The sequence below is a fragment of the Tachypleus tridentatus genome, unplaced genomic scaffold (genome assembly GCF_004210375.1).
Source record: "Tachypleus tridentatus isolate NWPU-2018 unplaced genomic scaffold, ASM421037v1 Hic_cluster_2, whole genome shotgun sequence".
Taxonomy (NCBI): Eukaryota; Metazoa; Arthropoda; class Merostomata; order Xiphosura; family Limulidae; genus Tachypleus; species Tachypleus tridentatus.
Genome location: NW_027467782.1, coordinates 59,328,772 through 59,346,029, shown reverse-complemented (window position 1 = coordinate 59,346,029; position 17,258 = coordinate 59,328,772). Strand labels below are relative to the sequence as shown.

At 37.1% G+C, this 17,258-nt stretch overlaps 4 non-coding genes across 4 annotated transcripts; all 4 read right to left on the bottom strand.

Moving 5' to 3' along the window:
• Nucleotides 1-5,981: 5,981 nt before the first annotated feature.
• On the bottom strand, nucleotides 5,982-6,100 carry TRNAL-CAA (transfer RNA leucine (anticodon CAA)). Its single transcript has 2 exons — nucleotides 6,063-6,100; nucleotides 5,982-6,026 (listed from the first exon to the last, which is right to left on the bottom strand). It is a non-coding gene; the product is annotated as a tRNA-Leu (tRNA).
• A 3,313-nt stretch (nucleotides 6,101-9,413) lies between these two features.
• On the bottom strand, nucleotides 9,414-9,532 carry TRNAL-CAA (transfer RNA leucine (anticodon CAA)). Its single transcript has 2 exons — nucleotides 9,495-9,532; nucleotides 9,414-9,458 (listed from the first exon to the last, which is right to left on the bottom strand). It is a non-coding gene; the product is annotated as a tRNA-Leu (tRNA).
• Nucleotides 9,533-12,841: 3,309 nt separating this feature from the next.
• On the bottom strand, nucleotides 12,842-12,963 carry TRNAL-CAA (transfer RNA leucine (anticodon CAA)). The gene is made up of 2 exons: nucleotides 12,926-12,963; nucleotides 12,842-12,887 (listed from the first exon to the last, which is right to left on the bottom strand). It is a non-coding gene; the product is annotated as a tRNA-Leu (tRNA).
• A 3,315-nt stretch (nucleotides 12,964-16,278) lies between these two features.
• Nucleotides 16,279-16,400, bottom strand: TRNAL-CAA (transfer RNA leucine (anticodon CAA)). Its single transcript has 2 exons — nucleotides 16,363-16,400; nucleotides 16,279-16,324 (listed from the first exon to the last, which is right to left on the bottom strand). It is a non-coding gene; the product is annotated as a tRNA-Leu (tRNA).
• Between the last annotated feature and the right edge of the window lie 858 nt (nucleotides 16,401-17,258).

Here is a 17,258-nt window from a genome sequence, read left to right as displayed (position 1 = left end):
TCTGACCGAAAGCCATTAACGTATTTTGAAAGGTGAAAAAAAACTACACTGGCACTACAAAACGCTGGTTGGTTCTGTAAAGTATCTTCCGAGACATTAGGGTTTCGAACATGAAGCTGAGGTTGGTTACTACGACGTGTCACTGTCTTCTTTATTGCTTCACCCACACGCGCCTCAAATTTTAGAAACGACGCGGCGTGGCTAACAAGTCAATGAATATTTGCTGAAATTCTTAACAATGCGCAACTACGAAATTGCTAACCATTTCATTCCATTTCTTCCGTTATGTTTTTTGCAGCAGCATTTTTTAACAACCAGATGTTTCTATCGAAATGAGTTTCTTTGCGATTTTACTTGCTTTCAGTAAAGATGTTCTACGCTCTATGGAGAATTATTCATCGGTTCCGTACAAGAAGGGAATAAATTGTTTTCTATGTCGACGGTACCCTATAGTCGTTAAACGGACCCGCTCAAAGTTGATAGTTTTGAAAACTCGAGTTACTCGGGGTAGCAATTGCGCATACCGTGTCACATAACACACGCAAAACATTGCAAATGGCACCGCTTGCACTACGTCCTGGAAAACAAACAGGCGTCAATCTTCTTGAAACAGTAATTAAGCACAAAATGCATACAATTTACTTCAGACCTCGATTCAAACCATCGCGAATTTATCCACGATCGTAGTATTCTACACAATTACCATCGCCATACAAAAATATTACAAAACATTCTAGATCTCGCAATTTCTCACATATGCAATTTCAAGATGTAAGAAGAAATCGGAGACGATCACAACCAAATTTCATTTAATGTATGCGTCAGCCACTAACACAAACCAAACCCCACGACCACAACTTTTCGACTTCACTAATATAAACTGAAACAGTTTAAGGCAAACTACAGACTTGTGTTTTCTTTAGATCGGTTAGAATCAAGCAATTTCATATCGCGATAAAAGAGATGTTGAGCATGCATTTTAGAAAAAACCCTTCTAAGAAATCACGATATTTAACTATGTCCTAACAATAAAGTAGTAATTTATATTTTTAATTTTTAAATATGTTCAATACACACGGTTTGATCTGCAAAATTGCAAATAAAATCGGTCTCATTTATAAATGTGAACAGTCTCTTCATCATCAATAATATGTACACACCCGCTCGAAAATTTATTATTCCTCGTTATCACATCTAGTCATTCTATTGCCGCTGTGCCGATTGTTTACAGTACGTGTAAACATCGGAGTGATCATAACCTCGTTTTCGGGAAGTTGAAAGATAAACCCATCGATAGATCAACGTATTTGCACCCACCCAGTATTCAGCTTTGACAAGGCTGACTGAAACCATTTCAAGTAACCTGGAAGGTTTCCTATTCCCACTACATAGGTCACCTCGTTCCCTGATTCGTTAGATAACTACTACCGACGAATTTCACTGATGCAGTTTAAAGCCCCAAAGAACAACGTAAACCTTTAAATATTACATAAACGCATAAAAGAAACGTTTCAGAGACGCCGACTTACAACCATTAATCTCACACGGACACTTCTCTTCGACATGAAATTAATGAAAGCAATATCATTGAAGAACAAAAGCATAAACTGGCAATTATTTTCTACTCCACGATCACAAGAAAATGTAATTCCAAATTACCTTCATAAAGAAAAGGCAATTTATTTTGATAAACCTATAAACATGATCACACACAAACACGAAGAATAATCTCAGTTTTCATAAAATTTGCGCACTTTTCCACCTAATCATCTACGTTAGGGAATACTACGCTCAATATACTTGACAGATATATCGAAGACAACATTGATACCTTGCACTATCGATTCCCTGCACAACTCTTTTTACGATTTCAAATCACGCAAATCTCACATAGACAGACCCACTAAATCGTCGAAATCTTAAATTAACATCAATTCACTTGGAAATAAATCAAACGGGGTGATGAAGTCCTAGTTGCAGTGATGAGACATTCCACCGAACTTCTTTCAAAATAATTCCATCTTATGCGTGTAACGTGTTACTTCAGCCTACTGCACATTCTAGTGAGAAACGACTATTGCAACAGTAATATCGAAAACAATTTCGGTACAAATAACCAAGATAACTTCAGACCGACCAGCTTCTCCTGTCTAATCGTCTTGCACCCATCCTACAAATCCAATAATCTACTAGCTGAAACGTTTCCAGAAACAATCTTCAAACCGCTCATCAACTTGTAAGTCTCTTCACAAACCGTATTTCAAGCGTTCAATAAAAAATATTTATCGTAGCTGTTTAGCAGACCTTGAAGAAAGCACTTAACTCCGTCTGACACAAATGCTTTAGATGTAACCTCACAAAACTGACTTTTCCATCTTCAATCATTCATTGGGCTATCGACAAACCAACGATTAGCATTTCTTAATAGCGACAAAGTACAGGTAAAGTTAGCATCGAATTTGAAGAAAAGCATTAGAAAAGAACAACGTGAATAAAACAAGTTGACCTCAAATAAACAGTTTCTACAAACAACCTTCGATGGCGAATAGAAACAAAATTTACGTACCATTGTGCGCAAGAAGGAGAGTGCAGTATTGTCAGAGAGTGGGATTCGACCCACGCCTCCATTCGGAGACCAGAATACGCAATACCGTTATAATAACGGAAGGTTTTTTATACAGGTCTGGCGCCTTGACCGCTCGGCCATCCTGACCTTGGAAAATAACGTTTTTTAATTGCGTATCTAAATAAACAAAAACATAATTATCTTTCCTCTTCTTTCTCTGTTTTTTTTTTTTTCTTTCACAAATTTGTGGCTTTATAGAGCTCTACAACCAATAATAAAATGTCACATTTGCTTTGAATAAACCCACACGAGAAAAGTTATTGAACAAAACTGCTCAAATTTCACCGAACTATTTGCGCAAAGACACACTATCTGTCTAAAAGTTTTACTGCAGTTTTCAGTTATCTCTTATTTGGATTGAAGACGACTGATTTAGAGTATCAAAACCATAGAGTGAAAGAATGGCAGATACATGAGTATTCGTTAGGCCAAGCAAACTAGATTACTAGCTTCTGGTTCGAGTTTTCAAAACAATCATACGGTCATTATACACTGTCAGCTTCAAGCATATATTCGATAAATTTTATGAAACTGTCCTTATTTAAGAGTGTTTAGCGTCACGTGATATTAACTTCAGCAGCTAGTGGAAATAGTGATGTCTTATTAGGCTTTACCGAGTGCATGCGGGTGATAACATGAATCCGTTACTATAGGTTCCGTGGCTCTTTCTGACAAGAAAGCCATTAACACATTTTTAGAAAGGTGAAAAAAAACTACCCAGCACGTATTCTAAAAACGCTGGTTGGTTCTGTAAAGTATAAGTATCTTCCGAGACATTAGGGTTTCGAACATGAAGCTGAGGTTGGTTACTACGACGTCACCGTGTCTTTATTTATTTTCACCCAACCGCGCCCCCCCAAATTTTAGAAACGACGCGGCGTGGCTAACAAGTCAATGAATATTTATTGAGAAATTCTTAACAACGCTATAACCTACGAGTCACAACCATTTCTTATTCCATTTTTCAAGTAACATGTTTGTGCAGCATTTTTAACAAAAGATGCTTTCTATCTGAAATGAGTTTTGTGATTTACTTGTTTGACAAGATGTTCTGGCTCTATGGAGAATTATTCATCGGTTCCGTACAAGGGAATAAATTGTTTTCTGTCGTCGTTGTGAAATCTCACCTAGTCGTTAAACGGACCCGCTCAAAGTTGATAGTTTTGAAAACTCCGACTCGGCAATTGCGCATACCGTGTCACATAACACACACCAAAACATTGCAAATGGCACCGCTTGCCACTACGTCCCACCAAACAAACAACCGGACGTCAATCTTTCTTGAAACAGTAATTAAGCACAAAATGCATACAATTTACATACCAAGGACCTCGATTCACACCATCGCCAGATTTAACACTCCACGATCGTAGTATTCTACACAATTATAACATCCACCACAAAATATTACAAAACATTCTAGATCTCGCAATTTCATCATTCCATATTGCAATTTCAAGATGTAAGAAGAAATCGGAGACGATCACAACCAAATTTCATTTAATGTAAACGTCAGCCCCAGCTAACACAAACCAACCCCGACCACAACTTTATCGACTTCACTAATATAAACTGAAACAGTTTAAGACAAACTACAGACTCGTGTTTTCTTTAGATTCCGGTTAGAGATCAAGCAATTTCATATCGCGATAAAAGAGATGTTGAGCATGCATTTTGTAGAAAAAACCTTCTAAGAAATCACGATATTTAACTATGTCCCAACAATCAAAGAAGTAGTAATTTATATTACTTAATTTTTAAATTATGTTCAATACACACGGATTTGATCTGCAAAATTGCAAATAAAATCGGTCTCATTTATAAATGTGAACAGTCTCTTCATCATCAATAATAGTAACACACCCGCTCAGAAAATTTATTATTCCTCGTTATCACATCTAGTCATTTATTGCCGCTGTGCCGATTGTTTTACAGTACGTGTAAACATCGGAGGTGATCATAACCTCGTTTTCGGAAGTTGAAAGATAAACCCATCGATAGATCAACGTATTTGCACCCACCCAGTATTCAACTTCGACAAGGCTGACTGTAAACCATTTCAAAGTAACCTGAAAGTTTCCTATTCCCACTACACAGGTCACCTCGTTCCCTGGTTCGTTAGATAACTACTACCGACGAATTTCACTGATGCAGTTTTAAAAGCCCCAAAAAAGAACAACGTAAACCTTTAAATATTACATAAACGCATAAAAGAATACGTTTCAGAGAGACGCCGACTTACAATAACCATTAATCTCACACGGACACTTCTCTCGACATGAAATTAATAAAGAAAACAATATCATTAAAGAACAAAAGCACTTAAACTGGCAATTATTTTCTTACTCCACCGATCACAAGAAAATGTAATTCCAAATTACCTTCGCAAAGAGAAAAGGCAATTTATTTTGATAAACCTATAAAACATGATCACACACAAACACGAAGAATAATCTCAGTTTTTCGCAAAATATTTGCCACTTTTTTCCACCTAATCCGCATCTTCTACGTTAGGGGAATACTACGCTCAATATACTTGACAGATATATCGAAGACAACACTGATACCTTCCACTATCGATTCCCTGCACCACTTTTTTACGATTTCAACTCACGCAAATACTCACATAGACAGACCCTACTAACTCGTCGAAATCTTAAATTAACATCAATTCACTTGGAAATAAATCAAACGGTGGTGATGAAGTCCTAGTTGCAGTCCTGAGACATTCCACCGATCTTCTTTCAAAATAATTCCATCTTATGCGTGTAACGTGCCCCTTACTTCAGCCTACTGCACATTCTAGTGAGAAACGACTATTGCAACAGTAATATCGAAAACAATTTCGGTACAAATAACCAAGATAACTTCAGACCGACCAGCTTCTCCTGTCTAATCGTCTTGCACCCATCCTACAATCCAATAATCTACTAGCTGAAACGTTTCCAGAAACAATCTTCAAACCGCTCATCAACTTGTAAGTCTTATTTCACAAACCGTATTTCAAGCGTTCAATAAAAACTATTTATCGTAGCTGTTTAGCAGACCTTGAAGAAAGCACTTAACTCCGTCTGGCACAAATGCTTTAGATGTAAGCTCACAAAACTGACTTTTCCATCTTCAATCATTCATTAGGCTATCGACAAACCAACGATTAGCATTTCTTAATAGCGACAAAAGTACTTAAATAAAGTTAGCATCGAATTTGAAGAAAAGCATTAGAAAAGAACAACGTGAAATAAAACAAGTTGACCTCAAAATAAGCAGTTTCTACAAACAACCTTCGATGGCGAATAGAAACAAAATTTACACGTACCATTGTGCGCAAGAAGGGAAGAGAAGTACGCAAAAGTATTGTCAGAAGTGGATTCGAACCCACGCCTCCATTCGGAGACCAGAATACGCAATACCGTTATAATAACGGAAGGTTTTATACCTTGAGTCTGGCGCCTTAGACCGCTCGGCCATCCTGACCTTGGAAAATAACGTTTTAATTGCGTATCTAAATAAACAAAAACATGATTATCTTTCCTCTTCTTTCTCTTTTTTTTTTTTTTATCTTTTCACAAATTTGTGGCTTTTATAGAGCTCTACAACCAATAATAAAATGTCACATTTGCTTTGAATACAAGCCCACACGAGAAAAGTTATTGAACAAAAAACTGCTCAAATTTCACCGAACTATTTGCGCAAAGACACGTGACCTATCTGTCTAAAAGTTTTACTGCAGTTTTCAGTTATCTCTTATTCGGATTGAAGACGACTGATTTAGAGTATCAAAACCATAGAGTGAAAGGAATGGCAGATACATGAGTATTCGTTAGGCCAAGCAAACTAGATTACTAGCTTCTGGTTCGAGTTTTCAAAACAATCATACGGTCATTATACATTGTCAGCTTCGAAGCATATATTCGATAAATTTTATGAAACTGTCCTTATTTAAGAGTGTTTAGCGTCAAGTGATATTAACTTCAGCAGCTAGTGGAAATAGTGATGTCTTATTAGGCTTTACCGAGTGCATGCGGGTGATAACATGAATCCGTTACTATAGGTTCCGTGGCTCTTTCTGACAAGAAAGCCATTAACACATTTTTAGAAAGGTGAAAAAAAACTACCCAGCACGTATTCTAAAAACGCTGGTTGGTTCTGTAAAGTATAAGTATCTTCCGAGACATTAGGGTTTCGAACATGAAGCTGAGGTTGGTTACTACGACGTGTCACTGTCTTCTTTATTTACTTTCACCCACCACCGCGCCTCAAATTTTAGAAACGACGCGGCGTGGCTAACAAGTCAATGAATATTTGCTGAGAAATTCTTAACAATGCTATAACTACGAGTCTCACAACCATTTCTTATTCCATTTCTTCAAGTAACATGTTTTTTGGCAGCAGCATTTTTTAACAACCAAGATGTTTCTATCCGAAATGAGTTTCTTGCGATTTTACTTGCTTTCGACAAGATGTTCCCGGCTCTATGGAGAATTATTCATCGGTTCCGTACAAGAAGGGAATAAATTGTTTTCTATGTCGTCGTTGTGAAATTTCACCCTATAGTCGTTAAACGGACCCGCTCAAAGTTGATAGTTTTGAAAACTCGAGTTACTCGGAAATTTAGCAATTGCGCATACCGTGTCACATAACACACACCAAAACATTGCAAAATGGCACCGCTTGCCACTACGTCCCACCAAACAAACAACCGGACGTCAATCTTCTTGAAACGGTAATTAAGCACAAAATGCATACAATTTACACTTCGAGACCTCGATTCAAACCATCGCGAATTTAACACTCCACGATCGTAGTATTCTACACAATTATAACATCCGCCACAAAAATATTACAAAACATTCTAGATCTCGCAATTTCTCATTCCATATGCAATTTCAAGATGTAAGAAGAAATCGGAGACGATCACAACCAAATTTCATTTAATGTAAACGTCAGCCCCAGTAACACAAACCCAACCCCACGACCACAACTTTATCGACTTCACTAATATAAACTGAAACAGTTTAAGGCAAACTACAGACTCGTGTTTTCTTTAGATTCGGTTAGAATCAAGCAATTTCATATCGCGATAAAAGAGATGTTGAGCATGCATTTTGTAGAAAAACCTTCTCTAAGAAATCACGATATTTAACTATGTCCTAACAATCAAAGAAGTAGTAATTTATATTACTTAATTTTTAAATTATGTTCAATACACACGGATTTGATCTGCAAAATTGCAAATAAAATCGGTCTCATTTATAAATGTGAACAGTCTCTTCATCATCAATAATAGTAACACACCCGCTCAGAAAATTTATTATTCCTCGTTATCACATCTAGTCATTTATTGCCGCTGTGCCGATTGTTTACAGTACGTGTAAACATCGGAGGTGATCATAACCTCGTTTTCGGGAAGTTGAAAGATAAACCCATCGATAGATCAACGTATTTGCACCCACCCAGTATTCAACTTCGACAAGGCTGACTGTAAACCATTTCAAAGTAACCTGGAAAGTTTCCTATTCCCACTACACAGGTCACCTCGTTCCCTGGTTCGTTAGATAACTACTACCGACGAATTTCACTGATGCAGTTTTAAAAGCCCCAAAAAGAACAACGTAAACCTTTAAATATTACATAAACGCATAAAAGAATACGTTTCAGAGAGACGCCGACTTACAATAACCATTAATCTCACACGGACACTTCTCTCCGACATGAAATTAATAAAGAAAACAATATCATTAAAGAACAAAAGCACTTAAACTGGCAATTATTTTCTTACTCCACCGATCACAAGAAAATGTAATTCCAAATTACCTTCGCAAAGAGAAAAGGCAATTTATTTTGATAAACCTATAAAACATGATCACACACAAACACGAAGAATAATCTCAGTTTTCGCAAAATATTTGCCACTTTTTTCCACCTAATCCGCATCTTCTACGTTAGGGAATACTACGCTCAATATACTTGACAGATATATCGAAGACAACACTGATACCTTCCACTATCGATTCCCTGCGCACCACTTTTTTACGATTTCAACTCACGCAAATACTCACATAGACAGACCCTACTAAATCGTCGAAATCTTAAATTAACATCAATTCACTTGGAAATAAATCAAACGGTGGTGATGAAGTCCTAGTTGCAGTCCTGAGACATTCCACCGATCTTCTTTCAAAATAATTCCATCTTATGCGTGTAACGTGCCCCTTACTTCAGCCTACTGCACATTCTAGTGAGAAACGACTATTGCAACAGTAATATCGAAAACAATTTCGGTACAAATAACCAAGATAACTTCAGACCGACCAGCTTCTCCTGTCTAATCGTCTTGCACCCATCCTACAATCCAATAATCTACTAGCTGAAACGTTTCCAGAAACAATCTTCAAACCGCTCATCAACTTGTAAGTCTTATTTCACAAACCGTATTTCAAGCGTTCAATAAAACTATTTATCGTAGCTGTTTAGCAGACCTTGAAGAAAGCACTTAACTCCGTCTGGCACAAATGCTTTAGATGTAAGCTCACAAAACTGACTTTTCCATCTTCAATCATTCATTAGGCTATCGACAAACCAACGATTAGCATTTCTTAATAGCGACAAAAGTACTTAAATAAAGTTAGCATCGAATTTGAAGAAAAGCATTAGAAAAGAACAACGTGAAATAAAACAAGTTGACCTCAAAATAAGCAGTTTCTACAAACAACCTTCGATGGCGAATAGAAACAAAATTTACACGTACCATTGTGCGCAAGAAGGGAAGAGAAGTACGCAAAAGTATTGTCAGAAGTGGATTCGAACCCACGCCTCCATTCGGAGACCAGAATACGCAATACCGTTATAATAACGGAAGGTTTTATACCTTGAGTCTGGCGCCTTAGACCGCTCGGCCATCCTGACCTTGGAAAATAAAGTTTTAAATTGCGTATCTAAATAAACAAAAACATGATTATCTTTCCTCTTCTTTCTCTGTTTTTTTTTTTTTTACCTTTTCACAAATTTGTGGCTTTTATAGAGCTCTACAACCAATAATAAAATGTCACATTTGCTTTGAATACAAGCCCACACGAGAAAAGTTATTGAACAAAAACTGCTCAAATTTCACCGAACTATTTGCGCAAAGACACGTGACCTATCTGTCTAAAAGTTTTACTGCAGTTTTCAGTTATCTCTTATTCGGATTGAAGACGACTGATTTAGAGTATCAAAACCATAGAGTGAAAGGAATGGCAGATACATGAGTATTCGTTAGGCCAAGCAAACTAGATTACTAGCTTCTGGTTCGAGTTTTCAAAACAATCATACGGTCATTATACATTGTCAGCTTCGAAGCATATATTCGATAAATTTTATGAAACTGTCCTTATTTAAGAGTGTTTAGCGTCACGTGATATTAACTTCAGCAGCTAGTGGAAATAGTGATGTCTTATTAGGCTTTACCGAGTGCATGCGGGTGATAACATGAATCCGTTACTATAGGTTCCGTGGCTCTTTCTGACAAGAAAGCCATTAACACATTTTAGAAAGGTGAAAAAAACTACCCAGCACGTATTCTAAAACGCTGGTTGGTTCTGTAAAGTATAAGTATCTTCCGAGACATTAGGGTTTCGAACATGAAGCTGAGGTTGGTTACTACGACGTGTCACTGTCTTCTTTATTTACTTTCACCCACCACCGCGCCTCAAATTTTAGAAACGACGCGGCGTGGCTAACAAGTCAATGAATATTTGCTGAGAAATTCTTAACAATGCTATAACTACGAGTCTCACAACCATTTCTTATTCCATTTCTTCAAGTAACATGTTTTTGGCAGCAGCATTTTTTACAACCAAGATGTTTCTATCCGAAATGAGTTTCTTGCGATTTTACTTGCTTTCGACAAGATGTTCCCGGCTCTATGGAGAATTATTCATCGGTTCCGTACAAGAAGGGAATAAATTGTTTTCTATGTCGTCGTTGTGAAATTTCACCCTATAGTCGTTAAACGGACCCGCTCAAAGTTGATAGTTTTGAAAACTCGAGTTACTCGGAAATTTAGCAATTGCGCATACCGTGTCACATAACACACACCAAAACATTGCAAAATGGCACCGCTTGCCACTACGTCCCACCAAACAAACAACCGGACGTCAATCTTCTTGAAACGGTAATTAAGCACAAAATGCATACAATTTACACTTCGAGACCTCGATTCAAACCATCGCGAATTTAACACTCCACGATCGTAGTATTCTACACAATTATAACATCCGCCACAAAAATATTACAAAACATTCTAGATCTCGCAATTTCTCATTCCATATGCAATTTCAAGATGTAAGAAGAAATCGGAGACGATCACAACCAAATTTCATTTAATGTAAACGTCAGCCCCAGTAACACAAACCCAACCCCACGACCACAACTTTATCGACTTCACTAATATAAACTGAAACAGTTTAAGGCAAACTACAGACTCGTGTTTTCTTTAGATTCGGTTAGAATCAAGCAATTTCATATCGCGATAAAAGAGATGTTGAGCATGCATTTTGTAGAAAAACCTTCTCTAAGAAATCACGATATTTAACTATGTCCTAACAATCAAAGAAGTAGTAATTTATATTACTTAATTTTTAAATTATGTTCAATACACACGGATTTGATCTGCAAAATTGCAAATAAAATCGGTCTCATTTATAAATGTGAACAGTCTCTTCATCATCAATAATAGTAACACACCCGCTCAGAAAATTTATTATTCCTCGTTATCACATCTAGTCATTTATTGCCGCTGTGCCGATTGTTTACAGTACGTGTAAACATCGGAGGTGATCATAACCTCGTTTTCGGGAAGTTGAAAGATAAACCCATCGATAGATCAACGTATTTGCACCCACCCAGTATTCAACTTCGACAAGGCTGACTGTAAACCATTTCAAAGTAACCTGGAAAGTTTCCTATTCCCACTACACAGGTCACCTCGTTCCCTGGTTCGTTAGATAACTACTACCGACGAATTTCACTGATGCAGTTTTAAAAGCCCCAAAAGAACAACGTAAACCTTTAAATATTACATAAACGCATAAAAAGAATACGTTTCAGAGAGACGCCGACTTACAATAACCATTAATCTCACACGGACACTTCTCTCCGACATGAAATTAATAAAGAAAACAATATCATTAAAGAACAAAAGCACTTAAACTGGCAATTATTTTCTTACTCCACCGATCACAAGAAAATGTAATTCCAAATTACCTTCGCAAAGAGAAAAGGCAATTTATTTTGATAAACCTATAAAACATGATCACACACAAACACGAAGAATAATCTCAGTTTTCGCAAAATATTTGCCACTTTTTCCACCTAATCCGCATCTTCTACGTTAGGGAATACTACGCTCAATATACTTGACAGATATATCGAAGACAACACTGATACCTTCCACTATCGATTCCCTGCGCACCACTTTTTTACGATTTCAACTCACGCAAATACTCACATAGACAGACCCTACTAAATCGTCGAAATCTTAAATTAACATCAATTCACTTGGAAATAAATCAAACGGTGGTGATGAAGTCCTAGTTGCAGTCCTGAGACATTCCACCGATCTTCTTTCAAAATAATTCCATCTTATGCGTGTAACGTGCCCCTTACTTCAGCCTACTGCACATTCTAGTGAGAAACGACTATTGCAACAGTAATATCGAAAACAATTTCGGTACAAATAACCAAGATAACTTCAGACCGACCAGCTTCTCCTGTCTAATCGTCTTGCACCCATCCTACAATCCAATAATCTACTAGCTGAAACGTTTCCAGAAACAATCTTCAAACCGCTCATCAACTTGTAAGTCTTATTTCACAAACCGTATTTCAAGCGTTCAATAAAACTATTTATCGTAGCTGTTTAGCAGACCTTGAAGAAAGCACTTAACTCCGTCTGGCACAAATGCTTTAGATGTAAGCTCACAAAACTGACTTTTCCATCTTCAATCATTCATTAGGCTATCGACAAACCAACGATTAGCATTTCTTAATAGCGACAAAAGTACTTAAATAAAGTTAGCATCGAATTTGAAGAAAAGCATTAGAAAAGAACAACGTGAAATAAAACAAGTTGACCTCAAAATAAGCAGTTTCTACAAACAACCTTCGATGGCGAATAGAAACAAAATTTACACGTACCATTGTGCGCAAGAAGGGAAGAGAAGTACGCAAAAGTATTGTCAGAAGTGGGATTCGAACCCACGCCTCCATTCGGAGACCAGAATACGCAATACCGTTATAATAACGGAAGGTTTTTTATACCTTGAGTCTGGCGCCTTAGACCGCTCGGCCATCCTGACCTTGGAAAATAACGTTTTAAATTGCGTATCTAAATAAACAAAAACATGATTATCTTTCCTCTTCTTTCTCTGTTTTTTTTTTTTTTACCTTTTCACAAATTTGTGGCTTTTATAGAGCTCTACAACCAATAATAAAATGTCACATTTGCTTTGAATACAAGCCCACACGAGAAAAGTTATTGAACAAAAACTGCTCAAATTTCACCGAACTATTTGCGCAAAGACACGTGACCTATCTGTCTAAAAGTTTTACTGCAGTTTTCAGTTATCTCTTATTCGGATTGAAGACGACTGATTTAGAGTATCAAAACCATAGAGTGAAAGGAATGGCAGATACATGAGTATTCGTTAGGCCAAGCAAACTAGATTACTAGCTTCTGGTTCGAGTTTTCAAAACAATCATACGGTCATTATACATTGTCAGCTTCGAAGCATATATTCGATAAATTTTATGAAACTGTCCTTATTTAAGAGTGTTTAGCGTCACGTGATATTAACTTCAGCAGCTAGTGGAAATAGTGATGTCTTATTAGGCTTTACCGAGTGCATGCGGGTGATAACATGAATCCGTTACTATAGGTTCCGTGGCTCTTTCTGACAAGAAAGCCATTAACACATTTTTAGAAAGGTGAAAAAAAACTACCCAGCACGTATTCTAAAAACGCTGGTTGGTTCTGTAAAGTATAAGTATCTTCCGAGACATTAGGGTTTCGAACATGAAGCTGAGGTTGGTTACTACGACGTGTCACTGTCTTCTTTATTTACTTTCACCCACCACCGCGCCTCAAATTTTAGAAACGACGCGGCGTGGCTAACAAGTCAATGAATATTTGCTGAGAAATTCTTAACAATGCTATAACTACGAGTCTCACAACCATTTCTTATTCCATTTCTTCAAGTAACATGTTTTTGGCAGCAGCATTTTTTAACAACCAAGATGTTTCTATCCGAAATGAGTTTCTTGCGATTTTACTTGCTTTCGACAAGATGTTCCCGGCTCTATGGAGAATTATTCATCGGTTCCGTACAAGAAGGGAATAAATTGTTTTCTATGTCGTCGTTGTGAAATTTCACCCTATAGTCGTTAAACGGACCCGCTCAAAGTTGATAGTTTTGAAAACTCGAGTTACTCGGAAATTTAGCAATTGCGCATACCGTGTCACATAACACACACCAAAACATTGCAAAATGGCACCGCTTGCCACTACGTCCCACCAAACAAACAACCGGACGTCAATCTTCTTGAAACGGTAATTAAGCACAAAATGCATACAATTTACACTTCGAGACCTCGATTCAAACCATCGCGAATTTAACACTCCACGATCGTAGTATTCTACACAATTATAACATCCGCCACAAAAATATTACAAAACATTCTAGATCTCGCAATTTCTCATTCCATATGCAATTTCAAGATGTAAGAAGAAATCGGAGACGATCACAACCAAATTTCATTTAATGTAAACGTCAGCCCCAGTAACACAAACCCAACCCCACGACCACAACTTTATCGACTTCACTAATATAAACTGAAACAGTTTAAGGCAAACTACAGACTCGTGTTTTCTTTAGATTCGGTTAGAATCAAGCAATTTCATATCGCGATAAAAGAGATGTTGAGCATGCATTTTGTAGAAAAAACCTTCTCTAAGAAATCACGATATTTAACTATGTCCTAACAATCAAAGAAGTAGTAATTTATATTACTTAATTTTTAAATTATGTTCAATACACACGGATTTGATCTGCAAAATTGCAAATAAAATCGGTCTCATTTATAAATGTGAACAGTCTCTTCATCATCAATAATAGTAACACACCCGCTCAGAAAATTTATTATTCCTCGTTATCACATCTAGTCATTTATTGCCGCTGTGCCGATTGTTTACAGTACGTGTAAACATCGGAGGTGATCATAACCTCGTTTTCGGGAAGTTGAAAGATAAACCCATCGATAGATCAACGTATTTGCACCCACCCAGTATTCAACTTCGACAAGGCTGACTGTAAACCATTTCAAAGTAACCTGGAAAGTTTCCTATTCCCACTACACAGGTCACCTCGTTCCCTGGTTCGTTAGATAACTACTACCGACGAATTTCACTGATGCAGTTTTAAAAGCCCCTAAAAAGAACAACGTAAACCTTTAAATATTACATAAACGCATAAAAGAATACGTTTCAGAGAGACGCCGACTTACAATAACCATTAATCTCACACGGACACTTCTCTCCGACATGAAATTAATAAAGAAAACAATATCATTAAAGAACAAAAGCACTTAAACTGGCAATTATTTTCTTACTCCACCGATCACAAGAAAATGTAATTCCAAATTACCTTCGCAAAGAGAAAAGGCAATTTATTTTGATAAACCTATAAAACATGATCACACACAAACACGAAGAATAATCTCAGTTTTCGCAAAATATTTGCCACTTTTTCCACCTAATCCGCATCTTCTACGTTAGGGAATACTACGCTCAATATACTTGACAGATATATCGAAGACAACACTGATACCTTCCACTATCGATTCCCTGCGCACCACTTTTTTACGATTTCAACTCACGCAAATACTCACATAGACAGACCCTACTAAATCGTCGAAATCTTAAATTAACATCAATTCACTTGGAAATAAATCAAACGGTGGTGATGAAGTCCTAGTTGCAGTCCTGAGACATTCCACCGATCTTCTTTCAAAATAATTCCATCTTATGCGTGTAACGTGCCCCTTACTTCAGCCTACTGCACATTCTAGTGAGAAACGACTATTGCAACAGTAATATCGAAAACAATTTCGGTACAAATAACCAAGATAACTTCAGACCGACCAGCTTCTCCTGTCTAATCGTCTTGCACCCATCCTACAATCCAATAATCTACTAGCTGAAACGTTTCCAGAAACAATCTTCAAACCGCTCATCAACTTGTAAGTCTTATTTCACAAACCGTATTTCAAGCGTTCAATAAAACTATTTATCGTAGCTGTTTAGCAGACCTTGAAGAAAGCACTTAACTCCGTCTGGCACAAATGCTTTAGATGTAAGCTCACAAAACTGACTTTTCCATCTTCAATCATTCATTAGGCTATCGACAAACCAACGATTAGCATTTCTTAATAGCGACAAAAGTACTTAAATAAAGTTAGCATCGAATTTGAAGAAAAGCATTAGAAAAGAACAACGTGAAATAAAACAAGTTGACCTCAAAATAAGCAGTTTCTACAAACAACCTTCGATGGCGAATAGAAACAAAATTTACACGTACCATTGTGCGCAAGAAGGGAAGAGAAGTACGCAAAAGTATTGTCAGAAGTGGGATTCGAACCCACGCCTCCATTCGGAGACCAGAATACGCAATACCGTTATAATAACGGAAGGTTTTTTATACCTTGAGTCTGGCGCCTTAGACCGCTCGGCCATCCTGACCTTGGAAAATAACGTTTTAAATTGCGTATCTAAATAAACAAAAACATGATTATCTTTCCTCTTCTTTCTCTGTTTTTTTTTTTTTTACCTTTTCACAAATTTGTGGCTTTTATAGAGCTCTACAACCAATAATAAAATGTCACATTTGCTTTGAATACAAGCCCACACGAGAAAAGTTATTGAACAAAAACTGCTCAAATTTCACCGAACTATTTGCGCAAAGACACGTGACCTATCTGTCTAAAAGTTTTACTGCAGTTTTCAGTTATCTCTTATTCGGATTGAAGACGACTGATTTAGAGTATCAAAACCATAGAGTGAAAGGAATGGCAGATACATGAGTATTCGTTAGGCCAAGCAAACTAGATTACTAGCTTCTGGTTCGAGTTTTCAAAACAATCATACGGTCATTATACATTGTCAGCTTCGAAGCATATATTCGATAAATTTTATGAAACTGTCCTTATTTAAGAGTGTTTAGCGTCACGTGATATTAACTTCAGCAGCTAGTGGAAATAGTGATGTCTTATTAGGCTTTACCGAGTGCATGCGGGTGATAACATGAATCCGTTACTATAGGTTCCGTGGCTCTTTCTGACAAGAAAGCCATTAACACATTTTTAGAAAGGTGAAAAAAAACTACCCAGCACGTATTCTAAAAACGCTGGTTGGTTCTGTAAAGTATAAGTATCTTCCGAGACATTAGGGTTTCGAACATGAAGCTGAGGTTGGTTACTACGACGTGTCACTGTCTTCTTTATTTACTTTCACCCACCACCGCGCCTCAAATTTTAGAAACGACGCGGCGTGGCTAACAAGTCAATGAATATTTGCTGAGAAATTCTTAACAATGCTATA